Source organism: Dendrobates tinctorius, unplaced genomic scaffold (genome assembly GCF_039654945.1).
Source record: "Dendrobates tinctorius isolate UK_male_01 unplaced genomic scaffold, ASM3965494v1 ptg000030l, whole genome shotgun sequence".
NCBI classification, from domain to species: domain Eukaryota; kingdom Metazoa; phylum Chordata; class Amphibia; order Anura; family Dendrobatidae; genus Dendrobates; species Dendrobates tinctorius.
In genome coordinates this window covers 38,198,202-38,221,725 of record NW_027361698.1, presented here as the reverse complement: position 1 = coordinate 38,221,725, position 23,524 = coordinate 38,198,202, and the positions used below count along the sequence as shown (strand labels likewise).

Sequence of the window (23,524 nt, the reverse complement as noted above, 5' to 3'; positions counted from 1 at the left end):
ATAAGCACGGTAGACAGAAGCAAAGACAGATACCAGGTCGAAGCCAGAGTCATAAACCAGGAGAGTCGCAGAGGTACCGAATCGTTAGGCAGAAGCAGAGTCAGAATCCAGGCCGAAGTCAGTGTCATAAACCAGGAGAGTCGCAGAGGTACAGAATCGTTAGGCAGAAGAAGGGTCAGAAGTCCAGGCAAAAGTCAGTCAGTCAACAGTAATTCACACAGTAACACGCAGGGGAACCAAGAATATATCCGGCGGCCTGCAAGAGCAGTCCCAAGGTATTTGAGGGATCAGGTCATCCCTTACAGGCCCGTGGCCAGATGATGTCATCCGGACCGCCCCCAGGACCAGGCTGGATGGTAATGCACCAGCCCCTTCATGACTGACCGAGGAGCGAAGCCTGCGTCCAGCGGACGCCTGCGCAGGAGCCTCATGACTATCGCCGCCACCACTCGGGGTTGAAGCACAATGCCTCCCAGAGACCAAGGCCGAGACTGCAGGCCACGGGTCAGACGGTGATAGGACAGTCCGGCGCCTCCTAGTGGTCGAGGCCGGAACAGCAGGCCCTGAGTCTGACGGTGATGTGATAGTCCGGCGCCTCCTAGTGGTCGAGGCCGGAACAGCAGGCCCTGAGTCTGACGGTGATGTGATAGTCCGGCGCCTCCTACTGGCCGAGGCCGGGACAGCAGGCCCTGAGTCTGGCGGTGCCGTGACAAAAAGGGACTGTATGGTAGGAGACCCAGGAAGACCCCACTTCTTACCCCGAGACATAAAAAAGCCAGGCTGGAGTTTCCCAAAGCTTACCTGAAAAAGCCTAAAATGTTTTGGAAGAATGTTCTCTGGTCAGATGAGACAAAAGTAGAGCTTTTTGGGCAAAGGCATCACCATAGAGTTTACAGGAGAAAAAAGAGGCATTCAAAGAAAAGAACACGGTCCCTACAGTCAAACATGGCGGAGGTTCCCTGATGTTTTGGGGTTGCTTTGCTGCCTCTGGCACTGGACTGCTTGACCGTGTGCATGGCATTAAGAAGTCTGAAGGCTAACAACAAATTTTGCAGCATAATATAGGGCCCAGTGTGAGAAAGCTGGGTCTCCCTCAGAGGTCATGGGTCTTCCAGCAGGACAATGACCCAAAACACACTTCAAAAAGCACTAGAAAATGGTTTGAGAGAAAGCACTGGAGACTTCTAAGGTGGCCAGTAATGAGTCCAGCCCTGAATCCCATAGAACACCTGTGGAGAGATCTAAAAATGGCAGTTTGGAGAAGGCACCCTTCTAATATCAGGGACCTGGAGCAGTTTGCCAAAGAAGAATGGTCTAAAATTCCAGCAGAACATTGTAAGAAACTCATTGATGGTTACCGGAAGCGGTTGGTCGCAGTTATTTTGGCTAAAGGTTGTGCAACCAAGTATTAGGCTGAGGGTGGCAATACTTTTGTCTGGCCCATTTTTGGAGTTTTGTGTGAAATGATCAATGTTTTGCTGTTTGCTTCATTCTTTTTCGTGTTTTTTCATTTAAGACAAATTAAATGAAGATAATAATACCAAAGAATTTGTGTTTGCAATTATTTTCAGGAAGAGTATTATTTCACAGAATTGCAGGGGTGTGAATACTTTTGGCCACAACTGTACATCTGAATCGATATAAAAAAGGTATTTATGCATAAAAGGTGCGGGGTCAGGGCTAAGCAAAAGTACTAAGAGAATCCTTATGTGACACACAATTGAATGATATCATTATATGATATCTCAAAAAAGGGGTGACAGATTTCCTTTATTAAAGTTATGTTATTTGTAGCATTTCTACACTTTCCCATTGCTTTGAACGGTGTATGCTGCAAAAACACTGAAAGATTAGACATGCTGCAGATTTGAATAACGTGGCAATTTCCCAATTCAGTCAGAAAAAAACATGCACATGAAATTTCTGAGATCTGTAAAAAGCAGCTTTTAGTTTGCATAAAAAACGCAGAAAAAACGTGAACTTTGCCTTAAGCTTCTTTCACATATATGTGAAACTAAAGCCCCAATGATTTCTATGTATGCCCCTACAAGGATCAGGGTCCTATGAATCAATTTCTAACACTAAACCTATGCAACCAGTAATGTTCTTATTGTTTACTCCATCAACTGAAAATATTACTATAAATCCCATACTAAATCCCCAGTATCTGCCTACTCATTTTTCTTATTATTATAGTCCAAAACTCCACAAGATCTGATGTATTCCTCAGTAACACTATGGTCCTTTCTTTTGGAGTCCTCTTTAAGAGCGAACTTGTTCAGAAAATGTTCGCCAATCTCAAATTTGTCACGAAGGTAGCACATTCGTATTCATGTTTGGATTCCCGAGCATTTTTCCTAAAAATCTTCAAAAGTTTGCCAAGTTTCAGTAAATGAACGAGATCACTAAAGGCTATTTAAAATGTCAGTGTTTCCGGTCGCAGCATGGGCCACAAAACGTCCCTATGTCATCAGTGTGATTTTGTATTAGTGACTAGGAGTCAGCAGTAATGTTCGCGCTGTTCTGCAGTGTGGCATGCTGAAGTGAAGGCAGCTCACATCACATCATGATGTCATGTTCCCCTGAATTTTTGATAACCAGCCAGAAAAAAATGACAACTGCAGGCTGCAACCCTCAACTGTCAGCATTAGCAAGGCAGATTATCAAGAATACAGGGGTCCTCACACTGTTTTTTTTAATTATTTAAATAACTAATTTAAAAAAATGACATGAGGTCCCCCCAGTTTTGACAACCAGTCAAGCTAAAGCTGACAGCTGGGGGCTGGTATTCCCAGGCTAGTAAGGGGCCATAGATATTGCCCCCACCAACCTAAAAATAGCAGCCCGCAGCCACCCAAAAAAATGCACATATGTTAGATGGGCCAATTCTGGCACTTTGTCTGGCTCTTCCCACTTGCCCTGTGGTGGTGGTAAGTGGGGTTCATATTTGTGGGGTTGATGTCACCTTTGTATTGTCCGGTGACATCAAGACCATGGCTTAGTAATGGAGAGGCATCTATGAGACACCTATCCTTTACTAATCCTATTGTTATATTTTAAATACACAGCCAGAATAAAGTCCATTAATTGAAAGAATGAAACAGACTCCTTTAATGAATCTAAATTAATCCATACTCACGTCATCGCACAGTCCACCGAAGCCAATGTCTCCTGTAGCAGAGTTAAAATAAGAAATCACAATATTCCTTCCCTGTCTGCCGAGAAGATTCAACTCAATGACATCAGTGCGAGTACCATTGGAAAAGTTGTAATGGTGGGTCGCCCCCGCTGGCTTCACCCAGGGCTGTGGGGTACTTGGTACCGGGCCGGTGTCAGGGGGATGATGTGTCAGAGCAGCAGTGACCCGGTCTGTGGCCCTGGGCCCCAATATCAATGGCGGTGGTGTTTGGTTGTAATATAAAGTTTGTGACGCCACCCGTGGTATTTGGCAAGTAAGATGGTAAGCCAACGCTGCTTGCAGATCCACTGGGACTGATGGTGTGATGCAGCTAAGATGGTGTAGCTCCCCACAGGTGGAGCTGTAGTCCCAGGGCAGTGTATAGGTGCGATGCAGGAGTAGGGGCACAGAATGGTGTAGATGTTGATACCCCCAATGTAGCGGTGCTGATGCGGGAATGAATGGAGGACACCAGGGCTTGCAGTTTCAAAGCTTTACTCACAGTTCATAGTGCACACAGGTGCCCGCTTCGGTACCGTGTCCTCCGGGACAGAGGCCCAGCCAACCTCCAGGCAAGATAGGGCTCTCCCTGCCAGCACCCCTCCAACATGTGCCTTTGCTGAACGACTCCTCTATAGCGCCTATTGGTGTAAAGAGCTCCAGCACCGTGGTTCTCTGAAGTTCCTCCTGTCAGATGTTCCTAACAACTCTCTCACTTGTATGACAGACAGCTGTAGCCTGCTTCGGAGACTCCCTTCTCCTGAATCCCGGCTCTCTATCCGTTTCGCTGTTGTGTCCCAAGTCTTGGATGGGAGTAGTGCATTTACAGCCAACTACTCCACCGGTGTTGGAGTGTGGCAGGGAGTTCCCACCTTACCTGGATGGTGGGGCACTACTCCTTAGGAGAAGGTGCAGTACCTCTGTGGCGACTGAGCCTCAGGGGCGCCACACTTCCCCCCGTTAAACACAGTATGTCTGCGGGCTGCAAGAAAACAAAGCATACAGCAGAGAAACATACAAAAATTTTATATTACATAAATAACTTTTCCTACTCTAAGCTTCCTAATATAGGAGGTACTCATCTTAAACGTTACCAACAATCCTATCAAAAATTCTATGTTAAACAGTGCAAATATCTAAGTGTAATTCTTACTCTCAAAGTGCTATTCTCTGTAACACATTTCTTTATTACTTTTCTCTCTTTTCCGTCACTTTATTCTCAATTTTCTTTTCTTTCTCATTCTACTAGACGCAAGACACTGACCTCATATACTTGGCCTGTCACCTGTCTCTATCAATTCTTCATCTACATTGCTCATCTCTACATTAGACATTCCTAATCCTAGCTACATAAAAGCCATTTCTCAAATATCAACTTTCTTATAAAACACATTATCAAATACTTTTTCAATAAAACATTATAAACATTCTTGTCAGTGCTGGACACTGCTCCCAGCCGGGATCTCTTGCAGTGTCCTTTGAGGTAGACATCATTCTTTGAAAAGTGTCCATTCAAAAACATCATCTTCGCAAAGTGTCTATATCTGTAAAATATTATCTTCACAAAGTGTTCCTTTATGAAAAACTAAGAAAGGGCACCTAAAGAGATGCAAACTATTTACAATATGAGTTCGGATCAATCAGCGTCTCCTTAGTTCCATTTCAGAAACAACGCTGCCAATCAAAACTGGGCAACAAAATGAAAAATAGCAAAAAGGCACAACTGGTGCATCAAACCCTCCTGGGTAACGAGATTTGGAAAATAATACAAAATCTTTTAATGGTCCCCTCCTGGGGTTCTGGAAACCGAACTGTGACCGCTACCAGACTCTAGGTAATCATGGGCGATTTTCAGGTACTCCTTTTCCCAGGGTGTCAAATCTGTAAATTTTAACTTGGGCTGCCGGATAGGTGCAGGTACTGGGTCAGCTGGTTTCTCTGTAACCGGTACAGGAACTGTCTGGTTGGTAGCTGTAGGTGGAGGGGCTGAAACTGGTGAGCTCGGCAGGTATCGGTGGATAAATTCTTTGGGGATGCGGTGGATGTTCAGGGCATACCACCCCCTTAGTCCTTCATGCCGAGTGAACGTCACATACTCCCCGGGCTGCAGGTTCCTGTCTGGGTGCCCCCATCTTAGATGGGGCTCCACGTCCCGCCGGTTGAAGAACAGGTCACTGATCCTTATGGGGTCCGCGATAAAGCCAAAACTCCTCTCCCGATTCACATTCAGGACCTGTCCCCAACCGGCTGCATCCCGGGGACCAAGTTGACCAGCACAGGCCCCCTCTTTCTGGTTTAAATCACGGCCCAGCACCGACATCTTCCGTTGCTCCCGCTCCCTATATTTGGCTTCAAGCTGCCGTAACGTAGCCCGACAATGAGCCTCGGTCTTCTCTTTCTCCTCCCGGGACCTGCTCTCACCCACTGGGGCTCGCGGTACCACCGAAAGGGGTTCAGGTGTCTCCCCCTTGGGGCTAGCATCCCGGTCCCAGATGAGGTCCAACACGACCTGTCCTGCCGCCACTATGGGCGCGCACCCCAGGGCCTTCCCATGCGCAGGGCCTGCAGTCCTACCTGGGACCTCCTGGCGGTGCTCTGTTTCCATTTCAGGCCAGAAGCGGTGGGGCGTTGCGGGGACATCTTCCGGAATGGTGGGTCCGGGTGCTGGCATTGGTGGAGTAGGTGGCGGCTCCGGGTCCGTGGGGGCTTGTCGGGACCTGCACGGCCGCGACAGGTCCGGGCGGGAGCATGGTCTTAACTCCGATATTCTCTTCTGGTGTAGGCCCAGCCGGGGCGCGCTGCCGCCTCAGCTCTGCCAGGGCCTTCTGCCTCAGCTGCAGATGGGAGGTCAGTTCGGTGATCTCCGCTTCTAATCGTTGGCATTCTATGCTACAATCAGGGTTGGAGCCGTCAGCCATGGCGCCGGGGATATGCACGTCCCCGCGCTCCGCAGGCCTCCTTCCCTTGCTCTCTAAGATGGCGCTCTGGCGTTTCTCTTCCAGCCTCAGCCCCTTTACCTCCCTGGCTTCTTCTGCCCCTCCTTCCAGGGGCGGCGTCTTCTTCCAGCGCCTCCATACCAAGCTAGTATGCGAACCCCTCGGGGGGTGGGCCATGTATCTGTCACGTAATAATTCAGGCAGGGCAGGCCCAATACTATTTGCAGTCTTTTATTAGGACCTCCTATCTCTTCACGCCCTTCTTCTCCGTGCCAGCGGCCATTTCTAACGTCCATTTCACAGTCTATCAAATCAGGTCTTCTACACATTTTCAAAAAGTCAAAGTTCAATAAATTTCAGGAACACAGGACCCGATGGTGTCGGGTCTCGTCATCCTGTTCGTGACGCCAAAATTGGGTTGCCCCCGCTGGCTTCACCCAGGGCTGTGGGGTACTCGGTACCGGGCCGGTGTCAGGGGGATGATGTGTCACAGCAGCTGTGACCCGGTCCGTGGCCCTGGGCCCCAATATCAATGGCGGTGGTGTTTGGTTGTAATATAAAGTTTGTGACGCCACCCGTGGTACAGTCATATGTAAAAGTTTGGGCACCCCTATTAATGTTAACCTTTTTTCTTTATAACAATTTTGGTTTTTGCAACAGCTATTTCAGTTTCATATATCTAATAACTGATGGACTCAGTTATATTTCTGGATTCAAATGAGGTTTATTGTACTAACAGAAAATGTGCAATCTGCATTTAAACAAAATTTGACCGGTGCAAAAGTATGGGCACCCTTATCATTTTCTTGATTTGAACACTCCTAACTACTTTTTACTGACTTCCTGAAGCACTAAATTGGTTTTGTAACCTCATTGAGCTTTGAACTTTATAGCCAGGTATATCAAATCATGAGAAAAGGTATTTAAGGTGGCCACTTGCAAGTAGTTCTCCTATTTGATTCTCCTATGAAGAGTGGCATCATGGGCTCCTCAAATCAACTCTCAAATGATCTGAAAACAAAGATTATTCAACATAGCTTTTCAGGGGAAGGATACAAAAAGTTGTCTCAGAGATTTAACCTGTCAGTTTCCACTGTGAGGAACATAGTTAGGAAATGGAAGAACACAGGTACAGTTCTTGTTAAGCCCAGAAGTGGCAGGCCAAGAAAAATATCAGAAAGGCAGAGAAGAAGAATGGTGAGAACAGTCAAGGACAATCCACAGACCACCTCCAAAGACCTGCAGCATCATCTTGCTGCAGATGGTGTCACTGTGCATCGGTCAACAATACAGCGCATGCATAACGCCTTTTTGCATGACCAAACAACTCAATCTTTGTTTCATCAGTCCACAGGACCTTCTTCCAAAATGTAACTGGCTTGTCCAAATGTGCTTTTGCATACCTCAGGCGACTCTGTTTGTGGCGTGCTTGCAGAAACGGCTTCTTTCGCATCACTCTCCCATACAGCTTCTCCTTGTGCAAAGTGCGCTGTATTGTTGACCGATGCACAGTGACACCATCTGCAGCAAGATGATGCTGCAGGTCTTTAGAGGTGGTCTGTGGATTGTCCTTGACTGTTCTCAGCATTTTTTCTTCTCTGCCTTTCTGATATTATTCTTGGCCTGCCACTTCTGGGCTTAACAAGAACTGTACCTGTGTTCTTCCATTTCCTTATTATGTTCCTCACAGTGGAAACTGACAGGTTAAATCTCTGAGACAACTTTTTGTATCCTTCCCCTGAAAAGCTATGTTGAATAATCTTTGTTTTCAGATCATTTGAGAGTTGTTTTGAGGACCCCATGATGCCACTCTTCATAGGAGAATCTAATAGGAGAACTACTTGCAAGTGGCCACTTTAAATACCTTTTCTCATGATTTGATACACCTGGCTATGAAGTTCAAAGCTTAATGAGGATACAAACCCAATTTAGTGCTTCAGGAAGTCAGTAAAAAGTAGTTAGGAGTGTTCAAATCAAGAAAATGATAAGGGTGCCCATACTTTTGCACCGGTCAAATTTTGTTTAAATGCAGATTGCACATTTTCTGTTAGTACAATAAACCTCATTTGAATCCAGAAATATAACTGAGTCCATCAGTTATTAGATATATGAAACTGAAATAGCTGTTGCAAAAACCAAAATTGTTATAAAGAAAAAAGGTTAACATTAATAGGGGTGCCCAAACTTTTACATATGACTGTATTTGGCAAGTAAGATGGTAAGCCAATGCTGCTTGCAGATCCACTGGGACTGATGGCGTGATGCAGCTAAAATGGTGTAGCTCCCCACAGGTGGAGCTGTAGTCCCAGGGCAGTGTATAGGTGCGATGGAGGAGTAGGGGCACAGAATGGTGTAGTTGTTGATACCCCCAATGTAGCGGTGCTGATGCGGGAATGAATGGAGGACACCAGGGCTTGCAGTTTCAAAGCTTTACTCACAGTTCGTAGTGCACACAGGTGCCCGCTTCGGTACCATGTCCTCCGGGACAGAGGCCCAGCCAACCTCCAGGCAAGATAGGGCTCTCCCTGCCAGCACCCCTCCAACATGTGCCTTTGCTGAACGACTCCTCTATAGCACCTATTGGTGTGAAGAGCTCCAGCACCGTGGTTCTCTGAAGTTCCTCCTGTCAGATGTTCCTAACAACTCACTCACTTGTATGACAGACAGCTGTAGCCTGCTTCGGAGACTCTCTTCTCCTGAGTCCCGGCTCTCTATCCGTTTCGCTGTTGTGTCCCAAGTCTTGGATGGGAGTAGTGCATTTACAGCCAACTACTCCACCGGTGTCTGCTGCAGAACCATAAGTGTCCATACAACCCACTCCTCCTCTCTGTTCTCCGTCCACTTCATTCCGTACTTGTCTTTCTCTGTCTTATGGAATTGCAGGTTACAGTTCTACATCTCTCTCTCTCTTTCCCGTGCCAGCTGGCTCAGGTCACTGAGGCAGCTGTAACACTCTTTCTTCTCTTTCTTTCTTCCAGGGACCCTCACTCCTGTCTGAGTGGCTTCCTTCCCGACTGACCTTCTGTCAGCCTGTCCCCCTCAGGGACAGATTACAGACTCCCCTCCGGTCAGACTGACCTGACTCTCTCTGACGGCCCCCTAAGTCCCTAAGGGACTGACCTGTAATTCTATCTTTCCCATTCTTTTTATACTAATTCCACCCACCTCCCAGCACATCTCGTGTTACGAAGCAGGGTTCCCCGAATGGTGCTCTGCTACCCCCAGCCTGAAGCTGCTAGGTGTCCCTGCTGAACTATCCTGTGTTGTGAGTTCATTTTCCCCTTCGTCACTGAGGTCTGGTGAACTCCCTATTCTGGTGAAGGAAGATAATGAGCCTGATTATCAGGCACCTGAACCTGATGAGGATGACTGGCTGAGTGTAGTCACGGACTGGATATAAGGCTGCCGACGCCCTTCTGCCCTGCGGGTGATTTCTCTGTGGACTTCTAGGACACCAGTCTGATTCCTGCTCCTCTAAGCTAAGTTTTCCTGCTTTGCCTGTTTGCATTAGTGTTTTGTTTTTGTTTTCCTTGCTTTTCTGGATTCTGCCATTCCCTGCTGGGGTGAGCTGAATCTCCTTTTGCCTGTAGCTCTGTCTTCAGAATATTCCTGAGTACTGACATAGCTTTTTTGAAGCCTAGCGTCTTCAGGGCCTTTTTCACTGTCAGTCTGTTGGCTCTTATTTTCATAGGGTTTTTCACGGATTGCAGACAGCAGCCTTCCTGTCCTTTTCTATTTAGCTAGATTGAGCCCCGTCTTTGCTCAGTCTATCTTTCTGCCTGTGTTAGTGTTTTCATCTTGCTTCACCGTCATTATATGTTGGGGGCTGCCTATTGCTTTGGGGTCTGCTCTGGGGCAGTTTAGTTTTCCCCTTTCTTTCTTTAGGCCTAGCTATTTCTCCGGCTGTGATCGAGGGGTCTAGGGCATCGTAGGAACCCCCTACGGCTACTGCTAGTTGTGTTGATAGGTTCAGGGGTCTGCAATCCGATAGCTGCCAACTTCTCTGGTTTTCTGGACTTAGCTAGCTTTTCTGTTTTTGCCTCCTATGGTGACTCAATCATAACAGAATCACCCGCCAAACCGCAGATCCTAGGGTACTCAATAGCAGGAAAGAATTGTTAAAAAAAAAAAAAAAAGTGTGTATATTTTTTCCTCTATATCTCTGAGGCCATAGGGGGAATTTTTTTTTTTTCTCAATGGAGATAAAGCAATTGTCTGATCGTGTGGAGCAGCTCGCTGCGGAAGTGCGGGGAATTTCCGCCTACCTTGCTCGTTCGCATGCTGTTGAACCAAAGATCCCTACACCTGATGTATTTTTTGGGGATCGATCTAAATTTTTGAGTTTCAAAAATAATTGTAAATTATTTTTTGCCTTGAAGCCTAACTCGTCAGGGAGCTCCGCGCAGCAGGTTAAAATTGTCATCTCTTTGCTGCGTGGCGATCCCCAGGATTGGGCGTTTTCTTTGAAACCAGATGATCCTATTCTGACTAATGTGAACGCATTCTTTCAAGCTTTGGGGTTGTTGTATGATGAACCTAATGCTATTGATCAGGCTGAAAAGACCCTGTTGGCATTGAACCAGGGTCGAGATTCTGCAGAGTTGTACTGTCAAAAGTTCCGAAAGTGGGTGGTCCTTACTACCTGGAATGATAATGCCTTGGCTGCTCTCTTTCGGAAGGGTTTGTCAGAAGCCGTAAAAGATACTATGGTGGGATTTCCTGTTCCCTCTGGTCTGGACGATTCTATGTCATTAGCCATTCAGGTTGATCGGCGTTTACGTGAACGCAGGATTGCACGAGGGGTGTTGCCACCGGTTGAACAGACGTCTGAACCTATGCAATGTGATAGAGTTTTGCCTAAGGCGCAACGTCAGGAGTTCAGAAGGCGTAATAAGCTGTGTTTTTTCTGTGGAGATGCCTCGCATATTATTTCTGTTTGTTCTAAACGAGAGAAACGCTTTGCACACACGTTTTCTGTTGGTGGTGTTCAACCTAAGTTTCTTCTGGCAATTACTATGATCTGCTCCCTGTCCACATTTTCCGCCAAGGCTTTTGTGGATTCGGGAGCAGCGCTAAACCTAATGGACTTGGATTTTGCTAAACGTTGTGGATTTCCGATGACACCTCTGCAGACGCCTATCCCTTTGAGGGGGATTGATGCTACTCCTTTGGCTAAAAATAAACCTCAGTTTTGGACCCAGGTGGTCATGCGGGTCGCCCCAGACCATCAAGAAAATTGCAGATTTTTGGTGTTGCATGGTCTGCATGATGCCGTTGTTCTGGGGTTTCCCTGGTTGCAAATTCATAATCCAGTTTGGGATTGGAAATCTGTGTCTGTGGTGAGTTGGGGTTGTCGGTGTACCTTTAGTGAGGTTCCGTTTTTTTCCACCTCTCCTCAGTCGCATGATGTTCCTGACTATTTGGCGGACTTTTATGATGTATTTAGTGAGAATGAGTCTGCGTCCTTGCCTCCTCATAGGAGTTATGACTGTGCAATTGAACTAAGCCCGGGGTGTAAATTTCCCAAGGGTCGGCTCTTCAATTTATCTGTACCCGAGCACGAGGCTATGCGGTCCTATATTAAGGAGGCATTGGAGAAGGGTCATATTAGACCATCCTCTTCACCCTTAGGTGCCGGGTTTTTTTTGTGGCCAAAAAGGATGGTTCTTTAAGGCCTTGTATTGATTATCGTGCCCTCAATAAAATTACTATTAAATATCAGTATCCGTTACCCCTGATTTCGGATCTATTCTCTAGAGTTAGAGGTGCTTGCTGATTTACCAAGCTTGACCTCAGGGGGGCGTATAATCTTATCCGCATTAAGCAGGGGGATGAATGGAAGACGGCGTTTAATACTCCGGAGGGACATTTTGAGTACCTGGTGATGCCTTTTGGGCTCACTAATGCCCCTTCTGTCTTCCAGTGCTTCATGAACGATATTTTCCAAGACTTTGTCGATAAATTTTTGATTATCTATCTGGATGATATTTTGATCTTCTCCAAGGATTGGGATTCTCATGTGGAACATGTTCGGACTGTGTTCCGGATCTTGAGGGAGAATTCCCTGTTTGTCAAAGGATCGAAATGCCTTTTTGGAGTACAGAGGATTTCATTTTTGGGATTTATTTTGTCTCCGTCAACTATTGAAATGGACCCGGCCAAGGTACAGGCCATTTATGATTGGGTTCAGCCCACTTCTTTGAAGGCCCTCCAGAAGTTTTTGGGTTTTGCTAATTTTTATCGGAAATTTATAGCAAAATTTTCTTGTATTGCCAAGCCATTGACTGATCTGACTAAGAAGGGTGCTGATATGTTGAATTGGTCTCCGGAGGCTGTTGCTTCCTTTCAGGAGCTGAAGCGAAGATTTACCTCCACCCCGGTTTTGCGGCAACCTGATGTCTCTCTCCTGTTCCAGGTAGAGGTGGATGCTTCTGAGATTGGTGCAGGAGCTGTTTTGTCCCAAAATGATCCTGTAACAGCTAAAATGAATCCCTGTGCTTTCTTTTCCCGAAAGTTCTCTCCATCTGAACGTAACAATGATGTGGGGAATCGGGAACTGTTGGCCATGAAATGGGCATTTGAGGAGTGGAGACATTGGTTGGAGGGAGCTAAACATCAAGTTGTGGTCCTCACTGACCACAAGAATTTGATTTATCTAGAGTCGGCTAAATGCTTGAACCCTAGACAAGCTAGGTGGGCCTTGTTTTTTACACGTTTTGATTTTGTGGTCTCTTTTCTTCCTGGAACTAAGAATGTCAAGGCAGACGCCCTCTCTAGGAGTTTCTTTGCTGATTCTCCTGTGGTGACCAAGCCTGCTACCATCTTAGGCGAAGGGGTAGTTCTTTCTGCCATCTCGCCCGATTTGAGACTTGCTCTGCAAGAGTTCCAGGAGGACAAACCTGAGCGTTGTCCCAGTGGAAAGTAGTATGTTCCTGACCAGTGGAAGAAGAGAGTGATGTCTGAAGTTCATTGCTCTGCATTGGCTGGTCATCCAGGTATTTTTGGTACTAGAGATCTGGTGAGTCGCTCTTTTTGGTGGCCCACCTTGTCTCATGATGTCAGGAATTTTGTGCAGTCCTGTGGGACTTGCTCCCGGTCTAAATCTTGTTCTCGTTCTAGTGGGTTGTTGATGCCTTTGCCTGTCCCCAGGAGGCCATGGACCCATATTTCAATGGATTTCATCTCTGATATGCCGGTCTCTCAAAGAATGAATGTTATTTGGGTGATTTGTGATAGGTTCTCTTAGATGGTTCATCTTGTACCACTCCCTAAGTTGCCATCTTCCTCTGAGTTGGTGCCCCTGTTTTTGCAACAGGTGGTTCGCTTACACGGGATTCCTGAGAACATTGTATCTGACAGAGGAGTTCAGTTTGTGTCTAGATTTTGGAGGACTTTCTGTTCCAAGCTGGGAATTCAGTTGTCCTTCTCCTCTGCTTTTCACCCTCAGACCAATGGGCAGACAGAGAGAACAAACCAGACCTTGGAGTCGTATTTGAGATGTTTTATTTCCGCTGATCGGGATGATTGGGTTTCATTTTTGCCCTTGGCTGAATTTGCTTTAAATAATAGAGCTAGTTCTGCCACTTTGATGTCACCTTTTTTTTGTAACTTTGGGTTTCATCCTCGATTTTCTTCAGGGCAGGTGGAGCCTTCTGCCTGCCCAGGTGTTGACACTGTGGTGGAGAGAATGCACCAGATCTGGGACCAAGTGGTGGATAAGTTATCTCTCTCCCAGGAAAAGGCCCAGCAGTTTTCCAATCAACATAGGACCATTGGTCCCCAGTTTAAGATTGGTGATATGGTGTGGTTATCATCAAAAATATTGCTATGAAGGTGGCTTCTCCTAAGTTTAAGCCTAAATTTATTGGACCTTACAAGATTTTGGAGATTATTAATCCGGTCTCTTTCCGTTTGGCTCTTCCTGTCACATTTAAAATCCATAATGTGTTCCATAAGTCCTTGTTGAAGAGGTTTGTTGAACCAGTTGTTCCTGGGGTGGCACCTCCGGACCCTGTATTGGTTGAAGGTAACATGGAATATGAGGTAGAGAAAATACTGGATTCCCGTCTGGCTAGACAGAGACTCCAGTATTTGGTTAATTGGAAGGGTTATGGTCAGGAGGATAATTCCTGGGTCTCTGCCTCTGATATTCATGCCAAAAGATTGGTGCGTGCCTTTCATCGGGCTCACCCTGATCGCCCTGGTGGCGTGGTTGAGGGTTCGGTGACCCCTCCTCAAGGGGGAGGTACTGTTGTGAGTTCATTTTCCCCTTCGTCACTGAGGTCTGGTGAACTCCCTATTCTGGTGAAGGAAGATAATGAGCCTGATTATCAGGCACCTGAACCTGATGAGGATGACTGGCTGAGTGGAGTCACGGACTGTATGTAAGGCTGCCGACGCCCTTCTGCCCTGCGGGTGATTTCTCTGTGGACTTCTAGGACACCAGTCTGATTCCTGCTCCTCTAAGCTAAGTTTTTCTGCTTTGCCTGTTTGCATTAGTGTTTTGTTCTTGTTTTCCTTGCTTTTCTGGATTCTGCCATTCCCTGCTGGGGTGAGCTGAATCTCCTTTTGCCTGTAGCTCTGTCTTCAGAATATTCCTGAGTACTGATATAGCTTTTTTGAAGCCTAGCGTCTTCAGGGCCTTTTTCACTGTCAGTCTGTTGGCTCTTATTTTCATAGGGTTTTTCACAGATTGCAGACAGCAGCGTTCCTGTCCTTTTCTATTTCGCTAGATTGGGCCCCGTCTTTGCTCAGTCTATCTTTCTGCCTGTGTTAGTGTTTTCATCTTGCTTCACCGTCATTATATGTTGGGGGATGCCTATTGCTTTGGGGTCTGCTCTAGGGCAGTTTAGTTTTCCCCTTTCTTTCTTTAGGCCTAGCTATTTCTCCGGCTGTGATCGAGGGGTCTAGGGCATCGTAGGAACCCCCCACGGCTACTGCTAGTTGTGTTGATAGGTTCAGGGGTCTGCAATCCGATAGCTGCCAACTTCTCTGGTTTTCTGGACTTAGCTAGCTTTTCTGTTTTTGCCTCCTACGGTGACTCAATCATAACAATCCTGTGTGTGGGATGCAGGTGTTGGAGTGTGGCAGGGAGTTCCCACCTTACCTGAATGGTGGGGCACTACACCTTAGGAGAAGGTAAAACCAAAGGAAAAACAATGTATGTGTATATACCCTAATGAAAATCAATAAGTAAAAAAGCAAGTGCATTAAATAACATAGGGTACTTGGTAAACACTATTTTGATCAAAAAAGTATAAAGCTGTCCCACCACGGCAAGGTGTACCCATTTGAGACAGTAACTACACTAACGGTTAAAACCTACCTAGTGTGAATAGTGGCAGAGTCTCTGGGTCCCAAACGGACACCCAGCTTCAGAGGGACTATAAGTGAACTACACAGCAGCTCAGTAGAAAGGAGGCCACACCCTATTTGTACTGAATACAAAAATGCTGAAGAAAAAACAAAAAAACTGAACTGGAGTAGACTTGAATGACATGCATGATGTAAAAGCATGTTCACACTGGCCATAAGAGCAAGCAAAACCAAAGGAAAAACAATGTATGTATATACCCTAATGAAAATCAATAAGTAAAAAAGCAAATGCATTAAATAACATAGGGTACTTATACCCTATGTTATTTAATGCACTTGCTTTTTTACTTATTGATTTTCATTAGGGTATACACATACATTGTTTTTCCTTTGGTTTTGCTTGCTCTTATGGCCAGTGTGAACATGCTTTTACATCATGCATGTCATTCAAGTCTACTCCAGTTCAGTTTTTTTGTTTTTTCTTCAGCATTTTTGTATTCAGTACAAGTAGGGTGTGGCCTCCTTTCTACTGAGCTGTGTAGTTCACTTATAGTCCCTCTGAAGCTGGGTGTCCGTTTGGGACCCAGAGACTCTGCCACTATTCACACTAGGTAGGTTTTAACCGTTAGTGTAGTTACTGTCTCAAATGGGTACACCTTGCCGTGGTGGGACAGCTTTATACTTTTTTGATCAAAATAGTGTTTACCAAGTACCCTATGTTATTTAATGCACTTGCTTTTTTACTTATTGATTTTCATTAGGGTATATACATACATTGTTTTTCCTTTGGTTTTGCTTGCTCTTATGGCCAGTGTGAACATGCTTTTACATCATGCATGTCATTCAAGTCTACTCCAGTTCAGTTTTTTTGTTTTTTCTTCAGCATTTTTGTATTCAGTACAAATAGGGTGTGGCCTCCTTTCTACTGAGCTGTGTAGTTCACTTATAGTCCCTCTGAAGCTGGGTGTCCGTTTGGGACCCAGAGACTCTGCCACTATTCACACTAGGTAGGTTTTAACCGTTAGTGTAGTTACTGTCTCAAATGGGTACACCTTGCCGTGGTGGGACAGCTTTATACTTTTTTGATCAAAATAGTGTTTACCAAGTACCCTATGTTATTTAATGCACTTGCTTTTTTACTTATTGATTTTCATTAGGGTATATACATACATTGTTTTTCCTTTGGTTTTGCTTGCTCTTATGGCCAGTGTGAACATGCTTTTACATCATGCATGTCATTCAAGTCTACTCCAGTTCAGTTTTTTTGTTTTTACCTTAGGAGAAGGTGCAGTGCCTCTGTGGCGACTGAGCCTCAGGGGCACCACACTGGCGCTCATGCTGACGTCAGTGAGTTGTGCAGAATTAATTGGCTGTGAACTCCCAGGACCTTTCTGATGGCACTGCGAGCATGAGAAGCTTCTTACACTCGTGGTGACGTCAGTCAGGTCATAGGAGAACACTGCGACACAATGAGCAGTGTTTCTGCTGGATGGCAGGTTGTATAGTCGTATCATGCAATAATGCAGTCTGCCATCTAGATGTAGCAGAGCTAGACCTGTCACTGGAAAAATGGATTATTATCTTCTCTGTGGACAGGTGAGAAATATTGTTGCTTATTATTTTAATTCTGTTACAGGAGACATTGGCTTCTGTGGACTGTGTGATGATGTATGTATGGTTTATCTAAATTCATTAACCCCTTAACCCCCGGAGGTATTTTAATTTTTATCCAAGGAAAGAAAGAAACATCCGGCACTGTCCCTGGATAAGAAATACCCGCAAGGCTGCTTGTAACCGCTATCAGTGTGACACCTATAACCCTTATTGAACGGGTGATCTATCCATATGAGAAAAACATGAAATATTATAGTAGAAAAAGACAGCAGGATGGCACTCACCGTTCTCTTGAAATGATTCAGTTTATTTCATATTGACAAAGCATAGGCATCAGCACGGGAGAGATGTAAAAAGACTGACAACAGCCGTTTCGTGCACAATGCACTTCAACATATGATAGGATATGGGTTGAACTAGATGGACTTAAAGTCTTCCTTCAACCTTAATAACTTTGTAACTATGTTACTATGAGCTGGAAAATATGTGGTCTCAACTCAATGCCAGGGCCCATATCAAAGGGAGGGAGTCTGACATCGACATTTACGCCTGATGTTTGAAAGGAGTTAAAGGAGTTTATTCTGGGTGTGTTTTTTATGCAATATGTCAATGGGGTTAGTAATGGAAGGTCTTATTGATGCCTTCCCATTACTAACCTCTGGTCTTAACCCGTTTACCCCACAGGGTGGTTTGCACGTTCATGACCGGGCCAATTTTTACAATTCTGACCACTGTCCCTTTTTGAGGTCATAACTCTGGAACGCTTCCATGGATCCCAGTGGTTCTGACATTGTTTTCTCGTGAGATATTGTACTTCATGTTAGTGGTAAAATTTCATTCATATAACTTGCATTTATTTGTGAAAAAAATGGAAATTTTGGTGAAAGTTTTGCAATTTCCCAACTTTGAATTTTTATGCCCTTAAATCACAGAGATATGGCACACAAAAAACTTAATAAATAACATTTCCCACATGTTTACTTTACATCAGCACAATTTTGGAACCAAAATTTTCTTTTGTTAGGAAGTTATAAGGGTTGATTTCTCATTTTTACAACACCATTTTATTTTTAGGGACCACATCACATTTGAAGTCACTTTGAGGGGTCTATATGATAGAAAATACCAAAAAGTGACACCATTCTAAAAACTGCACCCCTCAAGGTGCTGAAAACCACATTCAAGAAGTTTATTAACCCTTCAGATGCTTCACAGGAATTTTTTTAATGTTTTAAAAAAAAAATGAACATTTAACTTTTTTCAGGCGTGAAAATAAAAAAATTCATATTTTTTCCACAAACATGATTTTTTAGTCCCCAACTTTTTTTATTTTCCCAAGGGTACCAGGAGAAGTTGGACCCCAAAAGTTGTTGTCCAATTTGTCCTGAGTAGACTGATACCCCATATCTGGGAGAAAACTACTGTGTGGGCACACGTCAGGGCTTGGAAGGGAAATAGTGACGTTTTGGAATGCAGACTTTGATGGAATGGTCTGTGGTTGTCATGTCGCTTTTGGTGAGCCTCTGATGTGCTAAACTATTGAAACACCCCATTTTGTAAACTAGACCCCACAAGGAACTTATCTAGATGTGTGGTGAGCACTTTGAACCCCCAAGTGCTTCACAGAAGTTTATAACTCCCGGGTGTGAAAATAAAAAAATCATATTTTTTCCAAAAACATGATCTTTTAGTCCCCAATTTTTTTAATTTTCCAAGGGTAACACGAGAAATTGGACCCCAAGAGTTGTCCAATTTGTCCTCAGTATGCTGATACCCCATATGTGGGAGAAAACTACTGTATGGGCACTCATCGGGGCTTGGAAGGGAAGTAGTGACGTTTTGGAATGCAGACTTTGATGGAATGGTCTGCGGGTGTCATGTCGCATATGGAGAGCCTCTGATGTGCCTAAACTGTTGAAACCCTCCTCAAGTGACCCCATTTTGGAAACTAAACCCCCAAGGAGCATATCTAGATGTGTGGTGAGCACTTTGAACGCCCAAGTGCTTCACAGAAGTTTATAACGTAGAGCCATAAAAATAAAAAAAATCATATTTTTCTTCTACAAAAATGATATTTTTGCCCCCAATTTTTTATTTTCCCAAGGGCAACAGGAGAAATTGGACCCCAAAAGTTGTTGTGCAATTTGTCCTGAGTAGGCTGATACCCCATATGTGGGGGTAAACCACTGTTTGGGCGCATGGCAGAGCTTGGAAGGGAAGGAGCACCGTTTGACTTTTTCAACGCAGTATTGGCTGGAATTGAGATCAGACGCCATGTTGCGTTTGGAGAGCACCTGATGTGCCTAAACAGTGGAAACCCCCCAATTCTAACTCCAGCCCTAACCCCAACACACCCCTAACCCTAATCTCAGCCCTAACCCTAGCCCTAACTCTAATCCTAACCCTAACAGGAAAATGGAAATAAATACTTTTTTTATTTTATTATTTTTCCCTAACTAAGGGGGTGATAAAGGGGGGTTTGATTTACTATTTATGGCTGTTTTTTTATGTTTCGCAGCTGTCACACACTAAAAGATGCTTTTTTATTGTAAAAATAGTTTTTGCATCAAAACATTTTGAGAGCTATAATTTTTCCTTATTTTAACCCACCGAGTCATGTGAGGTCCTATTTTTTGCGAGACAAGTTGACGTTTTTATTGGTACCATTTTTAGACATGTGACATTTTATGATCGCTTTTTATTCCGATTTTTGGCATGCAGAATTAACAAAAATTAATTTAATAATAATAATAATTTAATTAATTTAACAAATAAATTATTTTTACACTTTTTTTTTTACTTTATTACATTGTCCCAGGGGGGTACAATACTGTAATATGTCAGATCGCTGATCTGACAGGCGCTGCACAGGCGTCCTCACTGCCTGCTCTCTGCAGGCACTGAGGAAGCCGCCTACCTGCAGGGAAGGAGACCCCCAGAGCAGCGCAGCACATTGCGCTGTGCTGGGAGTCTCAGGGAAGCACGGAGGTAGCCCCCTCCCTGCCGATGTTTCCCTGATCCCCTGGTACACTGCGATCATGTTTGATCGCAGTGTGCCGGGGTTAATGTGCCGGGGGTGGTCTGTGACCGCCCCTGACACATAGTGTTGGGTGTCAGCTGTGATAATCAGCTGACACCCGGCCACAATCAGCGGCACCCCCGGGAGCGCCGCTGATCGCTTAGACAAACTATCCTGTCCCCGGTCATAGGGGCCCGGGTACCATGGATGGGGTAGTGCCTCTAATGTCAGAAAGGGGTTAAAGTCACCTGACAATGCAAAGGTGACAGCAACCCCCCAATTATAACCCCACTTGCCACCGCACCAGGGCAAGTGGGAAAAGTCACCTTAAAGTTACCTGACATTACCAATGTGACAGCTGTCAGCTTTCCCATTTGCTGTTTATAAAAAATTACGGGGTATCCCACTCCATGCTTTTTCATTTATCTTTTTATTTATTTACAAGTACAGTAAAATATACACCCAATGTAACCTTAGTTTACAGCCTTCAGCTTTTCCAGCAGCTGGAAACTTTAGTAATCTTAAAATGTCCCGTAAAGTTTCATATGAGGTTTCTGGGCCTCGCAGCTCCTCGGAGACCCAGTGGCTCTGGAGGTTACCTGAGTTCAAGCCACCGGGTCTCACGGTAGCTCCAATGCTGGACTGTTGAATGCTGGAAATATGGACTCGCAGCCATTCATCAATCCAGCACTGGCACTTGCAAAGCAAGAGAAACAGCTTGTATGAACTCAGTTGACCTTGTTGTTCTTGTTGACAATTAAAAAAAGGAATTGAATACAAATGCTTGGGGGTCCCCTCGTAATTCTTATAATCAACAGAGGGAAAGCCAATGGTTAATATTCTGGGAAAGAGACAATGTTCATAAAGCTTCCCAGGCGATTAATAACAGCTCAAAGCTGTATAGTAATCCCTTCCTGGTTATTAAAATGGGCAACCCTCAAGAAAATGATGTGGGGTCCCCCTATATTTAATAACCAGCAAAGCTAGGTAGACAGCTGTGGACTGATATTAATAGCCAAGGAAGGGGTCATGGATATTGGCACCTCACAGGTTAAAAATATCAGCTCTCAGCCACATCAAAAATGGTATATCCATAAGATGCACTTAGCCTCGATCTTCCCACTTGCCCTGGTGCCGTGGCAAGTGGGGTGATAGTTGGGGGACTTGATGTCACCTTTGTATTTTCAGATGACATCAAGCACAGAGGTAAGAAGGGAGAGGCATCTATAAGACTCTCCCATTGCTAAGACCATTGTCATATTGTATAAGGCTATGTGCCCACGTTAGCAAAGAAAACCGGACTCCTTCCCAGAAACCGAGCGTTTTATTTTCGCGGGTTTTTTGTGCGATTTTTGCACAAAAAACGTGTGTTTTTTATGCGTTTTTTTCCGCGCGGTTTCTAGGATCATCGGAAATGGCTAAAAACGCACAGCTATGCGGAAAATAATGAGCATGCTGCGTTTTTAGCAGCTAAGCGATTTCTAAGCGTTTAAAAACGCATGCATTGGCACAAAAGCCAAAAATGCATTAAATTTAATAGGAAGCTTCTTTTAAGCATTTCTGCAGCTGCGGAAATGCTTACAAAAGCGCAACGTGGGCACACAGCCTAAAAAACAAACGCCCAGAATAAAGTCCTTTAATTGAAAGAATGACACAGACTCCTTTAATTAATTTAAATTTAACCATACCCGCTGCTCATTGTCTCGCAGTGTATTCCTATGAACTCGCGGTGCCATCAGAAAGGTAATAGGAGTTCATAGCCAATGAACTTAGTTAAACTGACATCGGCACAAGTGCCGTTACAATTTTTTTCATGCCGCTCGCGCTGACATTAGTGAGTTGAACTGAGTTAATTGCCTGTGAACTCCCAGGACGTTTGTGACAGCACCACTATCAGTAGAACTTTCTCAAGCTCGTGGTGACATCAGTTCACTGTGAGATACTGAAAAGTGGTAGCAGATGCTGCTCAGTGTCTCTGCTGGATGGCAGGCTGTATAGATGCATCAGGCAACAATGCAGCCTACCATCTTGATATAGCAGAGCTAGACCCATTGCGGGATAAATAGATTAATATCTTCTCGGTGGACAGGTAAGGAAAATTGCGGTTTATTATTTTAATTATGTTTCAAAAGACTATGGCTTCTTTGGACTGGGTGTTTACATGAGTATGGGTTAATTTAGATTTATGAAAGGCTCGCTTATCTCTAGTACTCTTCATCTCCTCTTCAGAATCCTTCCATCCAGTCCATTACAGATTTGGCATCTGCAATCTGCAAGCTTCATTCTTTAATTCTGGTGAATTGTTTGCAACGTGATAGTCATTCCATAAAGTAATAATGATGAAATGATTTGAAAGAAAGAAACAAAGAAACAGACAAGTTCTAAAGCTACAGAAAACTTAGATAAAACATTTAATCATTAAAGGAGTGTTCTTAAGAAATGCTAATAGCATCTAATTAGGAGTTCTGCTATTCAGTAAGGTTGATACATTAAAATGTTCCCTGGATGACCCCTGTAATGCAGCACTTTGCAAAATAAGTATGCAAAGAATATTGATCTTGATTTGTAATTCTGTTGGAAAGAAAGTTTGTTCCTGTATGAAGTTTAAGAGACACTGTACATTTGAAAAGTTTTGTAATTACTGTTATGAAAGTTTGTTTAAAAGAAAATTCTAATGTGAAATATAGTGAATTTAGTCAATATAATTTTCTTCTCTTGCAATCAAGGGGTTGTGCTGTATGCCAGGCTGTAGACTAAAGTAAGTTTAAAGTAGTCATTGACTTTATTCCTATGTCATTATTGAAGCTTCTCCAAAATCTTCCATTAAATATATAACTACTGAGAGATGCAATTTTATTATTAGTAAAAATTCAATTTCACTTAATAAATTGCATCTTCTGTTACCATACTACAAGCTTTTCACATATAAAGGCAATCTATCAGTATGATCAACCCACTTAAGTGGTCTATATGGGCATGTAGGTCATAGTTGAATAAAAGGATACCTTGATATCTATAAGTAAATGAGCTGTTAAGATCTCTGGACTGGACATTGGTAAGGTTACAGACAAAATCAAGATATGGTTGAATTGTCAGAACATAAACCAAGGTCAGGATCTAAATAGGAAAGTAACAGAACATTGTAAACGGAAAAGTAAACCAGGGAAGTAACAACTTATCACTAGCAATTAAAGCAAGCTTATGTGGATATAAGTAGGGAATGACCCACCAAATGTTCACAGGAAAACATATCATAACGGATAATCAGCACGCTGAAGAAAGACATGTTGATCAATGGTTCAATGTTCATATTTTTTGGGGCAGGAAAGGACCATCACTGAAGTAGCTGGTGGCCTTTCCCTTGTCCATTTTAGTCATTTTATTTTTTGCACAAAAAGTTAATTTAATATGTGTCACTGATAACACTGGAGAGATTACGCAGACCCAAACACTGTCGCTAGT

The 23,524-nt window shown here is 44.2% G+C and overlaps 1 long non-coding RNA gene across 1 annotated transcript in view; it reads left to right on the top strand.

The window, feature by feature from the left end:
* The window catches only part of LOC141086061 (uncharacterized), a 109,575-nt gene that overhangs the window by 15,674 nt on the left and 70,377 nt on the right, over window positions 1-23,524 (top strand). The gene's annotated exons all lie outside the window — the stretch shown is intronic.